The 16,525-nt window shown below is 41.8% G+C and overlaps 1 protein-coding gene, 1 long non-coding RNA gene and 1 pseudogene across 3 annotated transcripts in view; 1 reads left to right on the top strand and 2 right to left on the bottom strand.

Annotated features, from left to right (window-relative positions):
- Positions 1-433: 433 nt before the first annotated feature.
- Positions 434-16,461, bottom strand: LOC129011410 (uncharacterized). 2 transcript variants are annotated; one of them, XR_010123583.1, is made up of 5 exons: positions 16,388-16,461; positions 15,490-15,669; positions 2,158-2,333; positions 1,473-1,572; positions 547-1,068 (listed from the first exon to the last, which is right to left on the bottom strand). It is a non-coding gene; the product is annotated as an uncharacterized LOC129011410 (long non-coding RNA). The 2 variants fall into 2 exon arrangements; XR_010123582.1 differs by having other exon boundaries at positions 434-1,068; positions 15,490-16,461.
- Positions 3,499-9,461, bottom strand: LOC134738062 (small ribosomal subunit protein eS4-like; annotated as a pseudogene).
- Positions 16,175-16,525, top strand: part of INTS6 (integrator complex subunit 6) — a 101,517-nt gene continuing 101,166 nt past the window's right edge. The window contains exon 1 of the mRNA XM_054446311.2: positions 16,175-16,283. The gene's annotated coding sequence lies outside the window, so the exon portion shown is untranslated. The remainder of the gene's footprint in view (positions 16,284-16,525) is intronic.

The following is a 16,525-nucleotide window of genomic DNA, read 5'->3' as shown; positions in this document are numbered from 1 at the left end:
ACTATAGCCCAGAACTCTTGTGCTCAATCAGTTCTCCTGTCTGAGCCTCCTGAGTTGCTGAGACTAAAAGTGCACACCACTATGCCTGTCCATTTACTCATTTTTAATACTAGAGAAGTGCACTCAATTATTTCTAAGATTCCTTACAGAGAAAACTATTAACATGCTGTACACATTGGCTTATCATGAAAAAACAATGATGATGACAACCTAACCTGCTCCTAAATGCATAATTCCTCATAATCTTGTGAATACAAGTGAGCCATAAATGTTCATGATACAAACTTTAGTATGTAAGAATCATATTCTCCCTAAGAGTTAGAGGAACAGTTTAAGAAGATATGTAGTATTAGATGCAGTACTGAGGATTCACATGAAAGTGCTGAATGGAGTCACTAAAAGAACATGGACTCCAGTCTTTATTTTTGCTTTTCTAGATAGATTGTGCTTTTATTAAAAGAATGATCAAAAGTACCATACAAATACAACACAGGATATAGTGAAAGTTCCCTTATCCAACACTGGTATTGTGATTGGTGAAGGGAAAAAGTCAATTTAAACAGAGAAATTTAAAAATGATACATACATATCTTTAATTTTAAATTTTAACTTAAACTACAAATGTATTTCATTTGCCAGCAAAATATCTGTAAATTTCTACTCACTTTTTTGAGACTTTTGCAGTTGTTTTGCTTACACTTAATTTGCCAGTAATTTCTTTAGTGACTGACTTTTGTTTCATATTTCACTGGTTTACCTATTTAATTAATTAATTTCAATAACAAGTTTAACTGGTATAAGCAGGTTTGAGAAAAAGGCAACTGACTTCAGTAGCATAAAACTTGTAGTAGGAGCAGAGGTTCACAAATGTATCAGAGGGAATTCTACTAGTTTTGAGCTACAAGCATGTGTTAAAGAACAAGAGCCAGACATGCTGATTTGTACCTGTAGTCCAACTACAAGGGAGGCTGAGGCAAGAGAATCACTGGAACTCAGGAGTTCGAGGCTGCAGTGAGCTATGATCATGCCATTGCACCCAAGCCTGGGCGACAGAACAAGACCCTATCTCTAAAAAGAAAAAGTAAAGAAAGAAGGAACAAGGAGCATCAGTTAATCTGGCAAATTAAGTAGATGTAATGAGAACTCCTTATGTGCCTATCATCAGTGATAGATATTGCATAATAAGATGTTAAGCTATTTTATTCACACTTTCTTTTAGAACATGGGTCTTTGGAGATTAGTGAACTGAATATTAAAATGATATTCTCACTAATGTCCCCTTTTATCCTTCCCATTTTCCTGTGAGCAAATTCCTGCCTTACAAGATACTTTGTCGACGGTCTCCCTGACATTCTCCTTTATGCCTGTGTCTCCCTTGAATCCCGGTTCCTATAGTCATCACAAGGTTGGGAAACCTGTCCCTAACCCCCAATTCCCACAGGTGTGCCAACAATAAGTACCGTCATACTTACCCAGCATTCTGCCTCTGAATTCAGATCCAGGTTCTTGTTCCATTTTGCTTTGTGACCCTGGACTATGTTAATTCATGTTACTTAGTTTCCATTTCTTTTTCTGAAAAAGTAGGAACACTTAGCTTACAGGTGTGTTAGATTAAATGACCATGGGGAAGCTCTGACACAAGTAGACAGTGAAGTGTCTGTTTTCTTTAATGCCATTTCCTTAATGCCAGTGATATTTTGCCTTTGCCTGTTACTTCCCATCATATTCCCGACACAGCGCTCTGAACCCTCACAGGCATGCTTGTTGAATCTCCTAGAGGTTCACCACCTGCTTGCCAGCGTGGCATCTCTGCCCATCAAGAGTCCAGATGACTTGCTTGCTTGTCCATATTATTCTCATAGCTACCAAATCAACCTCCCTGAAGAACTTGGCTGGGTCTTTAGTCTCACTGGTTAGTGTGGGCAGCTGTCCACTTCTCACAGCTCCCTCTGCATATATCCTCTCCACCTCTGAGTTCCTCTATAATTGTCATTCAACACATATTAAACATTTACTAAATACTGGTTATATTAGGGTCCTCCAGAGAAACAATAGCAATGAAAGATCTATCTATCTATCTATCTGTCTATCTATCTATCTATCTATCTATCTATCTATCTATCTATCTATGAGATTTATTATACGGAATTGACTCACATGATCATGGAGACTAAATCCCAAGATTTGAAGTTGAAAAACTGGAGACCAGGAGAGTCAGTGGCATAGTTCTAGTCTTCCCTGAAGGCCTGAGAACCAGGAGAGCAGATGGTAAAGTTCCAATCTGAAGGCAAGTAGGCTCAAGGCCTGAGAAGAGCCAGTATTACAGTTTGAGCCTGAAAAACACCAATGTTCCAGCTCAAAGGCAGTCAGGCAGAAGGAACTCTCTCTTACTTAGCCTTTTTGTTTTATTTAGCCCTCAACTGATTGCATGAGGTCCACCCACATTAGGGATGGCAGTTTGCTTTACTCAGTCTATAGATTCAAATGTTAATCTCATCCAGAAGCACCCTCATAGACAGACCAAGAATAATGTTCGAGCAAATATCTGGGTATCCTGTGATCCAGTCAAGTTGATACATAAAATTAACCATCACACTGGGAATTGTGCTAGTTACTTTGCTTGTATTCTTGTCATTATTTCTGGTCTCAGAGAAGTCATTGCTCCATCTTTCACATCCTAATGACCCCGTCTATGAAGCTGACCCTGTCCTCTCCTGCTCCAGAGACCTGCCATACCAATTATACCTTTCTCACAGCCTCAGTTTTTCCTTGCTCTTTTTCTACCTAAAAACATATTCGAGTTTTTCCTTTATCTTTTTTTGTGCAAAAAGAGAAGTTATATATTCCGACTTCATTCACTAAAACTCCTAGTGATCTAATTTACCTTATTTCTTCTGTATCTATATTCCACTAAAAAGACTTATAGGCCAGGCGCGGTGGCTCACGCCTGTAATCCCAGCACTTTGGGAGGCCAAGGCGGGCAGATCACGAGGTCAGGAGATCGAGACCATCCTGGCTAACACCGTGAAACCCTGTCTCTTCTAAAAAAATACAAAAAAATTGGCCAGGCGTGATGGCAGGCACCTGTAGTCCCAGCTACGCGGGAGGCTAAGGCAGGAGAATGGCGTGAACCCGAGAGGCAGAGCTTGCAGTGAGCGGAGATGCGCCGCTGCACTCCAGCCTGGGAGACAGTGAGACTCCGTCTCAAAAAAAAAAAAAAAAAAAAAAAAAAAAAAGACTTACAGAAGTCAACAATGGCTTTCTTAATCTAACTTCTTAGTCTTTGCTTCATTTGATGTTTTGGTAATTTTTTAAAAAACCTACTTGCTTTTCTAAGAGCAAAAGATAAATTTTTTTCTCTTTGCTTTGAGAAGTCAGGTCCCTGGTTCTATACCCTCTTCTCTAATTATGTATAAAGTTCCTCTTTCTTGTCCTTTTCTCTTGGGTAAATGCTCCTTATCGTATTTGGAACTTTTTTTTTTTTTTCTTTTTGGCATTTATCAAATTCCACTCCATGTTTTAGTTATTTCAATAGTACAGGCTCAAAAGGAAAACACCTGGACTTTGGTAATCTCTATCAGAAAGATTTTCCTGGTTAAAATGTAGTAACATATACATGCAAGCTTTAAGTGACTGGTTCAGATCTCTAATAATTCTCTATGAAGGCTTATATAATTTGCAAAGCTATTAAAAATTCTAGCTGAAACGCTTTTTCTCAAAAACTTTTATAAACTGTTTTCTCATGGAGGATACTGCAAATATAAACTAACTTAACTTTCCAGGTGAACAATCTGGCCATATGTATAAAGAGCTCTAAAAATGCATTAATAAATTCCCATTCTTGACATTTATCCTAAGGAACTAACTGGAGATGCCTTAAGTCATCCCTGACTCCTTTTTCTCAAAACCCACACTAAGCCAATAAAAACCCATTTCTCACCACCTTTACTGTTATCCCCACTGTCTAAAAGCCACCATCATTGCCCACCTGGATTACAGCAATAACCTCCTGACTTTCCCTGTTTCTACCCTCTATAATTTACCCTCACGGAATAGCCAAAATGATCAGATAGCCCTCTGTGCAAAACCCTCCAATGCTTTCCTATCTCTGGGCATAGAGGCCAAATTCCACTTAGCATCAGAAGGTCCTCTTGGACTTCTTCACCTCCTACAGCTTTCCTATGAACTCTGCTTCAGCTATTCTGGCCTCCTTGCTGCCGTTCCTTAAATATGCCAGATCCACTCCAAACTCAGTGTCTTTACATGCTTCTCTTTGCCTGGAATGTTTTTCTCCAATATCCATCTGGTTTGCTGCCTCATCACCTTCAGGTATTTCATCAAATGCCATTTTATCATTCTTTCCTGACCACCCTATTTAAAACTACAATCCCAAGGCCCCTACATCATCACTTCTTATTCCCCATCCCTGATTTAGCTTTCCCCAGAGCACTCATCACTATTTGATGTAATTTATAGTTTACATCCTTATTGTCTCTCTTTCCTCCTCCCCATGAGGGCAGGCACTTTGGACTGTTTGTTCACTAATGTATCTCCAACATTCAGAGCAGTAACTAGTGTTCAAAAAATAGTAGTTGAATTATTACAAATATCTATGTATAGGGCTGTTCAATGCAACGTTATTTATAAAAGTAAAACATTTAGAAATTAACAAAATGTCTTGTCATAAGAGGAAAACAAATCACAATACATTTATGGGATAAATTACGCACTTATGAAAAAGTCATATTTTTACAAATTATTTAATGATATGAAAAATGCTCACCTTATGTTAAGTGGAAAAATACACAAAAAAGGATATATAATAAGACCCCAATTTTATTTAAAACATAAAGGAGGGAATACATACAAAAATGTTATTAGTGGCTATCTCTGGGTAGTGAGATTAGAAGTGATATTTGTTTTTCTCTCTTATATTTGTATTTTGCAAATTCTTGACAATAAGCTCTACTTTTAAATTCAAAAAAGACAGAAAATTGTAACGCTTTGAGGGAAAAAATGCTTCCTCATTCAGCTTCTTTTTAATCCCCTCTAATCTGAATGAATTTCTCACTCCAATTAGAGATACAATTTGCACATATCTTTAGGCACTGATGATATTCTGCTAGTATTTTGTATCTTTATTTCCTCTATTAGGCCATATACTTTCTGAAGGCAAAAACCATGTCTTAATTAAAAATTTAGAGCCTACAAAACCTGTCTCTACATTCAATAATTATCTGAAAGAAAATGTTTTAATCGCCAGGAATAATGTATAAATGTGTAGTATTAGTTGCTTAGGGAAGCCATCAAGTTATGTAATTTTCCTAAAATGATCTGATGTCCCTCATGACCATTTTGAAAATACTTAGGTTTAAAGCTATATTGTTAATAGAATGATGACTACAGCATAAGCATTTTTAGGGTTTGGTCCATCTTCCTGTTGCCTTTATTTACACATATTTTATTAGTTGTTGGTACATTGTATGAAAACTTTTGATTCTGTAGTAAATTTGGAAATGATAGTAGATTTCAGGACACATTGTTAGTTAGGTTACGCTGGCATAACAAATAGACCATGGCACAAATGGTTCCAAAACGTAATGGCTCAAATACGACAGAAGTTTATTTCTTGCTTTAAGGGTGGATGTTCCTGGTTGGCTGACAGTTTTTCTCCATACAGTTAGGGTCCCAGTGCCTTCTAATTTATGGCTTCCCAGGTTATACAGCATTGTTCACTGTATGCTATTTGTATTTACAAATCTCTGCTTCCAGCATGTTAGGTTGTAAGCGTAGTGAGGGCATAGAATTGCCAGACTCAGCAAATAAAAACACAGGAAGCCCAGTTAAATTTCGATTTCAGGTTATCAACACATTTAGTATACATTTTAGTATAAGTATATTCCAAATATCACATGGTATATTTAGTATAAGTATCACATAAACATATTTATACTAAAAATTATGTGTTTTTTATCTGAAATTCCAATTCAATTGAGTCCTGTGTTTTCTCTGGCAACCCTTTGAGGGTAGGGATTACATCTATCTCAGTCACGACTGAATCCCCAGAATCTAAAACAGCACCTGTCTACTATAAAATCAAGAAGTAGCTCAATAATATTTAATGAATAATTGATTTTCTGTCAGTGAGAACCCTTATTGGCAAAGAATACTGATTAATACTAATTAATACTAATACTGTTATTAGTAAGGATTTGTATTAAGCATTAGTGAGGAATACATATTATTAATACTTGTTATTAATAAGAATACTTATTAAGTATCAGCAAAGAATATTTACCAACAGATAATACTTTAATATCAGCATAGCAAACTGCAAATGTTTACCTAAACTTCACATTTTAGTCAGTTTGGGCTGCAATTACAAAATACCATAAAACTGGCCAGGCGCGGTGGCTCACGCCAGTAATCCTAGCACTTTGGGAGGCCAAGGCGGGTGGATCACTTGAGGTCAGGAGTTCGAAATCAGCCTGGCCAACATGGTGAAACCCCGTCTTTACTAAAAAGATGAGAAAATTAGCTGGGCATCATGGCAGGCACCTGTAATCCCAGCTACTTGGGAGGCTGAGGCAGGAGAATTGCTTGAACCTGGGAGGTGGAGGTTGCAGTGAGCCGAGATCGCGCCACTGCATTCTGGCCTAGATGACAGAGCGAGACTCTGTCAAAAACAAAACAAAACAAAAAAACAAACCATAAACCAGATTGTTTATAAAAAACTGAAATTTCTCATACTTTTGGAGACTAGAAAGTCCAAGATCAAGGTGCCGGCAGATTTGCTGTCTGGTGAGGACTTGGTTTGTAGATGGTGCCTTCTTGCTCTGCCATCACATGAGGTGAATGAGCTCCCCCAGGCCTCTTTTATAAAGGCACTAATCTCATTCATGAGGTCTCTGCCTAATCACCTCCCAAAGGTCCTGCCTCTTAATATCATCACATTGGGGGTCATGATTTGAACATATGAATTTTGATAGGACACAAACATTCAGACTACAGCACTCCAGTAAAATAATAGATAAAATTTGGTTTTCCTGAGGTATCTGCACAGCTCTGTCCAGTCTCTACTGAAACATCATTGACACCCTCAGTGACGCCTTTCCCTGTTCTCCATGTCTTAAACTCCAAACCTCCTCCCTCTGAAGCACTTCATTTCCTTTCCCTGCTTTATTCTTCCTCTTTAACACTTAATGTGAATATACCACATATTATACTTATTTGTCTACCTCTCCCACTAGAATGTAAACTTCATAAGGACAGGCATTATTTCCCGTTTTATTCATTCCTACATTCCCAGCTCCTACACAGAGTAGACATTCAATAAATATTTGTTAAGCAAATGACTGAATAAACACCATTTGTCCTTTAGAAATGAGTTATACATCTTATTAGAATTTACAGTTATCAGTAGCTTGATGATATTCACCTTAAATGACACAAGATGGCTTTAATCACACAATATCATGATTCTGCCTGCATCAACTCTGTTCACCAAGTCCTGTCCATTCTATCATCACAATGTCTTTGATAATCCTCTTCTCACCTTCCCTGTTGCCACTTCCACAGTGCTTTTATGTGTTCTGTGGATTAATGCAAAAATTGTCAACTGGGCACTGTGGCTCACGCGGTGGCTCCCAGCACTTTGGGAGGCTGAGGGTGGGTCACCTGAGTCAAGGAGTTTGAGACCATCCTGGGCAACATGGCAAAACCCTACCTCTACTAAAAACACAAAAATTAGCTGAGTGTGGTGGTGCATGCCTGTAATCCCAGCTACTTGGAAGGCTGAGACACAAGGATTGCTTGAACCTGGGAGGCAGAGGTTGTAGCGATCAGATTGTGCCGCTGCACTCCAGCCTAGGCTACAGAGTGAGATTCCATCTAAAAAAAAAAAAAAGAAATTGTCTAACTCATCTCCTTGCCCACTGTCTTCTCATTCTAATCCATTCTCCAAATCACTACTGAATTTATCTTTCTAAAATAAGAATCTGATTATTGGGTGTCTTAGTCTGTTTTGCATTGCTATAAAAGAATACCCAAGGCTGGGTAATTTATAAAGAAAAGAGGTTTAAGCTGGGTGCTGTGGCTCACACCTGTAATCCCAGCACTTTGGAAGGCTGAGGCGGGCAGATCACCTGAGGTAATGAGTTCGAGACCAGCCCAGCCAACATAGTGAAACCCCGTCTCTACTAAAAATACAAAATTAGCTGGGCATGGTGGCAGGTGCCTGTAATCCCAGCTACTTGGGAGGCTGAGGCAGGAGAATCACTTGAACCTGGGAGGTGGAGGTTGCAGTGAGCTAAGATAGCACCATTGCACTTCAGCCTGGGCAACAGAGCGAGACTCTGTCTCAAAAAAAAAAAAAAAAAAAAAGAAAAGAGGTTTATTTGGTGCATGGTTCTGCAGGCTGTTACAAGATGCATGCATGGCATGAGACTCTGATTTTTTTTTTTGGCTATTAATCGTGCCACATTATTTTAAATTACATACAAAGATCTAACATGTCACCCTGGGACCATTTCACCCACTGCTCTGTTTGGCAGTCTTTTGTCTCTCTCTTCAGCAATGGTGAGGCGGATACCCTTTCCTCAGGGAAGAGAAATCCATAGTTTGTTGCCCTTGCCAATAACAAAAATGTTGGAAAGTCAAGTGGCAAAGCTGTTGCCATTGGCATCTTTCATGTGAATAATGTCAAAAGATCCAGGGTGCCTCTCTCTGTTGGTGATCACACCAATTCTTCCCAGGTTAGCACTTCCAGTCACCATACACAAGTGACCAGTGTCGAATTTGATGAAATCAGTAATCTTGCTAGTCTCCAAATCAATCTGAATGGTATCATTCACCTTGATAAGGGGATCAGGGTAGTGGATGGTGCGACCATCATGAGTCACCAGATGAGGGATTCCTTTTGTGCCCAGAAAGATTTTTCTCACTTTGCACAACTTGTACTTGGCCTCCTCAGGTGTAATATGATGTACAGCAAACAGACTCTTGGTGTCATAGATCAGACAAAAATTCTCTTCTGTCTTGTCAATGCTGATGACCTCCATGAATCCAGCAGGGTAGGTTATATCAGTTTAGACCTTGCCATCAATTTTAATAAACCGCTGCATGCAAATCTTCTTTACTTCATCTCCTTTCAGGGCATACTTAAGTCTGTTCCTTAGGAAAATGATGAGGGGAAGACACTCTCAACTTGTGGGGACTGGTGAATGGACAAGGAGCAAACATACTGGTCAATTTATCCAGCATCCAGTGCTTTGGAGCTGCTACTTGATTCAGATGCTTCTTGGACCACAAGCCATGGCTGTGTTAGGCAAGGAAAGAGCGAGCCTCTGCTTTTGGAAGCTTCCAATGATGGTGGAAGGGGAAGGAGAGTGGTATGTCACATGACGAGAGAGGAAGCAAGAGGTAAACGGGAGAAAGGTCCCAGGCTCTTTTTAACAACCAGACCTTGCAGAAACAAAGAGTGAGAATTCACTCAGTCCTCAGACAATGGCACCAAGCCATTCATGAGGGACTTGTCCCCGTAATCCAATCACCTCCCACCAGACCCCACCATCAATATTGGGGCTCAGATTTCAACATGAGATTTGATATAGCCAAATTATATCATCAGGGTCACTCCCTGACCCCAAAAGTTTGTCTATCACCCAAATAATAAGATTCAAAATTTTTTAGTTGAGCACATGAAACCCTTCTTGACATGGCCCGGCATCCAGTCCTACCACTCTCCCACACATGTAGTTGCAGCGCTAAACTGCCCCTTCTTACCCACTCATGCATCCTCATGACTTCTGTCTGCTCAAATATCACTTCTTTTGTGAGAGTTAGGTGCTCTATCCTCAGTGCTCACAGAGCTCTTTGTACATTCTCCTAATAACACATATTTTAATAGCTGCCAGCAATAAATGATATTTTGCCAAATCTAAGATGTACATCTTTCCAATATTTCTAAAACTGGAATGGCATCCTACAATCATGGTGTCTTACAATGCTGTCACCAGAAGGTAGTTGTGATGTAGTTGTCTTAGCCTGAACATGTGCAAACTTCCTGGTTATTCCTGGTGGCATGACTAGACAACTGCAAACCCTTGACATTTCAGTCAACTAATCATTTAAAGAAAGGATTTAAATCCTGGATGTGATCTGAAAACCCTTCACTGATACCTTTGAGTTGGAATAAGAAAGCACCAGCATTGAAACTCATAGAATGGACCCCAACAGCTTGCAAAAAAAATACCAAAGATAATAGTGGAATATTACTTTTAAAAATGTTGCATCAGTAATGCTCTTAGCAGAATTCAATACAATGTGGAAAAATTCTATGTGTCATAGTTTAAGTAGCAGCATATCCCTCCGGCTCCCTCCATGGTCCAAAAATAATGGTGTTTGTTACAACTCATGGTCTTAAAATTGATAAAATATGGTATGTTACCTCCAATTGTCAAAGGAACCCTATAAGTCATCTTATTTTATGCCTGGGGTCTGCTGACATCATAATATTGTATTCTCATTATCTGTTTATCTGTCTTGTCTTTCCACTAGATTATACATTCTCTGAGGACCTAACACAGTGGCTGTCACATATTAGGTGTGGAATTAATATTAGTTGAAAGAATGACTGCGACGTTCATGTTCTTCTGCTGTTCTACTTTGATTCTAATTGTCAATCTGGATGTACCCATTTTCAGGGCTGATCTTGAATTGTCTGAGACTTCAACTATTACTGTGAAACACCATTCATTGGAAAGATCTAATTTCTTCTTAATAGTCATCTCTACCAGCATTTTCTTTTGAGGGCTGATGTAACATTAGTATGACCAAAATTAAATTTCCTTAGATATGTATTAACTGATTACATTGGCTGGACAGTTTTGCACCTAATTTTTTTATGCTTATAACTTTTATATGTTATTTGATGTTCTCAACCTCTCCATATCATTGACTAATGTGATCTCAAAGAGAGTAGTATAGCAGAGCGCTGAGGAAATGGTAAGACAGCCAAAAGAAACTTTGTTAGGCTACATATGAGGAACACTAAGTGTATCTGATTATTCTGCTCAGATGGCACATCTAGGTATCATAAACCAAGTCATTGGCACATAATTATTTTTAAACTGTGTTACCCTGCTTAATTGGTTTAAAATAATTTAAAAGGGCTCTGGTTGGCTCTTACAAATGAATCTAATTCATCAGTTTTAATTCTGTTAGAATAGCTCCATTTCGACAATTTAGGTTATTATTTAAGCCAGGATCACCATTCTTTCAAAGGTTTTCATATAATTTATTTATGCCCTTTTAAATTGGATCAAGAGCATTAAGAAAACATTCCTTTAAAAGCAGCAGCAAAGAGGAAGTTTTCTCCAATACACCTATTCTAACCATTGCCCTCCCAGAAAAATCTTCCCTAATTCTTTAGACTGTAACATTACAAGGCTCAGCACAGACTACTCTAACTAGTTTTCTCTCTAGCACTGCAAGAGCTCACTGTTTCTTCAGGTGAGTCTGGTGAAATACTTGTCTTGCATTTGGGGGCCATATTTTAGAAAGATAAGGCTGAATATAACCAGAATCTTTCTAGAATCACAGATAGAAGTTGAGTGAAGAAGAGATTCATGTTTTTCATCTTTTGCTCACTCCAGGGCCTAAGCTCACTGAGGGAAGAGCAGGAATCTCCAGCAGTATTTGGTTTTCTCATTTTCTTTTTTGCCAAACATAGTTGAATTCATAAATATGCATATGATACAAATCCATTGTTAAATATATTGGTGATCACCCAGGGTTTTTTTTTTCCTCTAGTGTGCAGATTTATTTTAGGAGTTCTATTTAAAAATGCAGTTAACTCTAAGGTTTTGTGAATTTTTTAAGTTATTTACTGAGTACTACTTGATGCCAGGTACATACATTATTCTTATACATTAAGCATGTGGCTCCTAATCAGAATTATGTTTAAGATTCACCTGAAGAACTTTAAAAAAAAAAATGAAATGACCAAGGCCTATCTCAAATCTACTGAATTCCTTTCCTCTGGGGATGGGCACTTGGCACATTATTTTTTTAAGCCTTATGGGTGATGCTGATGTGCATTTCTTGGCTAATAACCACTGCTTTAGGCCATCATCCACCAATAGCTAAACTGTCAACCAGAGTCACTAATAATAAACTTGGCTTATTTCACAACTTTTTCTAGGGATTGCTTGTCAATGCTTCCTAGTTTCTGACTGCTGCCTATGTATGTCCTCATTTCTTTCCTGTTCTGCCTCAGCGCCTCACCTTCCACTACATCTGGACTTCTGAACTGGACATGTAATCTCTGATCTCAGAAGTCATCATCATAAGCATAGGTTCTGGTTATGGCTGGCTCACTGGACTTGGCTTTCCTTACCTTTGCATCTAACCCTATCTCTACTACATACTTTCACTTATGACCCTAGTATGACAACCTGCTAACACCATCGAGTCAGGGAAGAAAGAGCCATGATGGTGATGATGGCAGTGGCCTGTCTGAAGTGGCTGCTGCCCTGACGCTGGCTACAATCAGGGAGGCACAGCTATGGCCGCGGTGCTCCATGGAGCCAGCAAGAGCTGGGAACAGGCAGAAGCCCTGCCCCCTTCCAAGTTGGAAGAGTGGGAGTCCTGCCCTCCTGGGTGCAGCTGCAGCCACCCAGTCATGGTTGTGGACCCATTCATCTCCGGAGAAGTGGAGGGTGAACAAGGCAAAGAGGTACTTTGTTGAGCGACAGAACAGCTCAGAGGAGACCTGAGGGCAATAGGTAGCTTCTTTCTGCAGGCAAGTCATCCCAATAAGTGTCCAGCTCTCAGCAGAGAGGAGACCCACAGTGGGTAGCTCCTCTCAGCAGGCAGGTCATCCCGTCATCTTCTCAGCTCTCCACAGAGAGGAGACCCACTCTCAGGGGACCAGGAAGCTCCCTGCTGCCGCAGGCTTGGAAGTGCCTGTTCCCACTGCCTGGCCTCTCCCCGCTCCCAGCACCCGCTCTGATTTCAGAGCAAAGTTGTGACCAAGCCTCCGGCCAGGTGTGCACATGCTTGGGGCAGCATTGACACGCAAGCCACCTGCTGCCTCAGTCCCCTCTGGACTTTGGGTGCTGATGAGCACAGGAGGAAGGCAGGCCGAGGGGGGAATGACAGCTCAGTGAAGGCCTGTAGGTACCACTCAGCATGAACAACCTGGGCGCCATGGGCACTGTGGATGGCAGGTTAATGGCAGCAGGAGCCAGACAGGATCCTGGGTGGAAAGGGGTGGGTCCCCGGTAACGCCAGGGGTCAGGCTGCCAGTTCCATGCAACGGAGTGAGAACTTATGGTGCTTTCTCCAGGCCTGCCCATGGCTGCCCATGGACCAATTAGCACACACTTCTTCCTCTCAGAAGCCCATAAAAACCCTGGAGTGAACCAGACTTGGGCAGACAATGAGATGACCTGCTTGCAGACAGGAGCTACCCACTGTGGGTCTATGGACACTGTGGGTCTCCTCTCTGTGGAGAGCTGAGCAGATGACAGGACCACCTGCCTGCTGAGAGGAACTACCCATTGTGGGTCTCCTCTCTGCTGAGAGCTGGACACTTATTGAGATGACCTGCCTGCAGAAAGAAGCCACTCATTGCCCTCAGGTCTCCTCTGAGCTGTTCTGTCGCTCAACAAAGCACCTCTTTGCCTTGCTCACCCTCCACTTGTCCACATACCTCATTCTTCCTGGATGTGGGACAATAACTCGGGACCTGCCAAATGGCATGGCTGAAAGAGCTGTAACACAAACAGGGCTGAAATATGCCCCTGGCTTGCCATGTTGTGGGCAACACAAGAAGGAGAGAAGAGAGAAGAAGATAAGAAGAAAGGAAAGAGAGGTGAGAAGAGAGGAAAGAAGAGCTGTAGTCCTTTGCGGAGCCCAGACCTAGGAGCTCCCTGTGAAAACCTCTTTGGGGCTCTGCAGCTCCTGGCATCTCCAAGCTTCCAGGTTTCACTGCATTCCCTGGTGCCAGCTGTGGAAGCTGCTTGCAGTACACCTGGTCCAGCCACAGCCTTGCAGGGGGCCAGCCCCTGGAGCTGCCCGCCCTCCTGCAGCTGGCATGCCGGGCTGTATACAGTGGCCGGACCCCATGCTTGCTCGCTTACACACCCCTCGCTGCTCCACACCTGGCTTGCACTTGGCAGGCGTGGGATCCAGGCCATAGTATGAGCAGAGTGCAGCCTGCTGGGCCTGGTAGGCAGAATGAGCCTGACCAAAACTCGGGCAGAGGTGCCATTTTTCCAGCTGGAAAAGTGACACTCCAAGGATCCTGTGACAATGGCTCCATTGAAAAATGATTTCGAATAACTAATAATAGGTAAGGTCATTGTGAATGCATGGTAATCTTCAGCAGTCTAGTTTGATTTCTTTCAAACACTGCTTTGTACTTAGCAACCCAACTGAAAAATAAATCTCCAATTTATAGGGGAAAAAAACCTCCATAGCTTGGAATAAAGGCCCTCTACTGCCTAGATCTCACCTGTGTTTCTAGATCTTGTACTATTCTACATGCACCTGTTGCTCCAACCTAGCTGAACTTCACTGTTCCTCAGGAAGCCCTCAGCAATGCTGTCCTAACTTCCTTTCTTCACATTTTCAATGTCGGGAAGATCTTTTCACTAGCAGCTTCCCCTTCCTTTACCCATATCCAAATCCTACCAGTCCTTTAAGACAGTGTTTCTTAAACCTGAATAATGTACAGACTCCTAAAATAAATTATGATCCTAGAGAATGTCTTCAGTAGGCTGGGGTCCACAGACCAGTTTGAAAAGCACAAATATAAAGAACTAAAGAGCAATTGTATAAAATTATGCAAATGATCAAGTTGAAAGACAAATTTTATCTTTATAACTGGTAAAATAACTCGCATTTTGCCATAGAACTCTGATTCTTATCCTCAGATCTATGATCTGTTTAAGAAACACTAAAGCAAAGCTGAAACCTTGGAAAATGTTCCTGCATCACCCCAAGGTAATACATTTTTATTTTTTCTGATTTGGTGTCTAACAACTTTCTGCCTTGGAGTAGCTAGTAATATGTAGCATTTTCCTAGAAAACATAAGCTCTTTGAAGACAGGGACCACATTTTATTTATTTTTTATATGCACCACACCTAATACACAGTACATCCTCAGCAAGTACTGGCTGTAAAGCCTATATTCCATGCTCTTATTTTGTAGTCCAAATCTCTTTAAAAATCACACTTCTTCTATTGTTCATACTCATAGAAGAGCATATTACTCAAACAGCTCTGCTATAAATTAACAGTAAGTTTCAGCAGTTATACCAAGTCACGAAACTCAGATTTTTAAAAAGTGCCACAGTGTCTCTTCTGTGTCAATGTTAATAGAACCCTTTCTTTAAATGATCAGTAGGCAAATTAAGAATTTCCGGATAAAGAACAAACTCTGGAAAAACAAAGCTAGTGGGAGAGGCCCTGTAAATACCTACCTAGTCTTACAAGGGCTGTCTCTAACTCAGCTTGTATTTTAGGCAGTGTCTTCAGTTTTTCAACTAATGTGTTTGAGAAAACTGTTTTCCTCGGCCATGCAGGCGTGGACTCCTTACTTCAGGTAAGGTGACAGCAGCTTGACAGAGAATGCCTTCCCTCCCACGGCATTTGGGACGAGGCTGAAGGAAAGACACAGGCGGGGTTACGGGAAACCCATTCTCTGCGCCATCTGGGCAAGCTGAAGTCAGTTTTTCCGCTTTCACACGAGGTAATGGATTATCATGGGCTCAGGTCCCCTTCAGCTCTGAAACAGGTATTCTATGGCTCTAAGTAAACACGGCATGACACAGGTATTTCTTTGGTAGGATCAGTTGTATTTCCCAGAGAATAAAACGGGCAACAAACCATTTACCGATATGTGAGTCTTCCCCAGGCCCTATTTGGGGTCGGATAAAGAAAAAGAGGGTTTGTTTCCTTTTTGGCGGGTCCTCCAATGACAGGGCTCCTGGCCCGCTGCGAGTCCAACTCCCACCTCTCGTGGCTCCCCCGAGGCCAAGCGAGGCTCCGGGCGAGGACAGCCCCTCAACTGCACTCCCCAGAGGGAGCGCTGTGACTCGCGGAGATTAGTCCCCGGTCATAAACAACCTCTCACTTCCCCTCCCCCGCCCAAGCCCGCTCGCGCCCGCCCGCGCCGGGGCCGCCCTCCGAGGCCCAGGAACCTCCTCCGGTGCCCGCGAGGCCCCGAGTCCTCCTCGGAAGGGCGGCTGCGGGCCTGCCCTCTTCTCCTAACTAGGTGTTTGTCCACTTTACTCAGCCCTTCTTACTCGTCCACACTACGGCCACCTCACAGGGGGGGCTGACGCCAGCCCCTTTTTCCCTCCCCTCGACCCCTATCACCTCCAACAGCGAAGAAGAGGCCGGCGGCCCTGACGCGCAGGCTCACGGCCGCGGCCGCCCCGCGCGCGCGGACGCGGCCCCCGCCCCCACCTCGCGGTCCTTCCGCAGTCCGGCCCCGCCCCTTCCCGAAGCCCGCCT

This window comes from Pongo pygmaeus, chromosome 14, assembly GCF_028885625.2.
Source record: "Pongo pygmaeus isolate AG05252 chromosome 14, NHGRI_mPonPyg2-v2.0_pri, whole genome shotgun sequence".
Lineage (NCBI taxonomy): Eukaryota > Metazoa > Chordata > Mammalia > Primates > Hominidae > Pongo > Pongo pygmaeus.
Note: the sequence above shows the minus strand (reverse complement) of the source record. Positions and strands in the feature narration are given on the sequence as shown.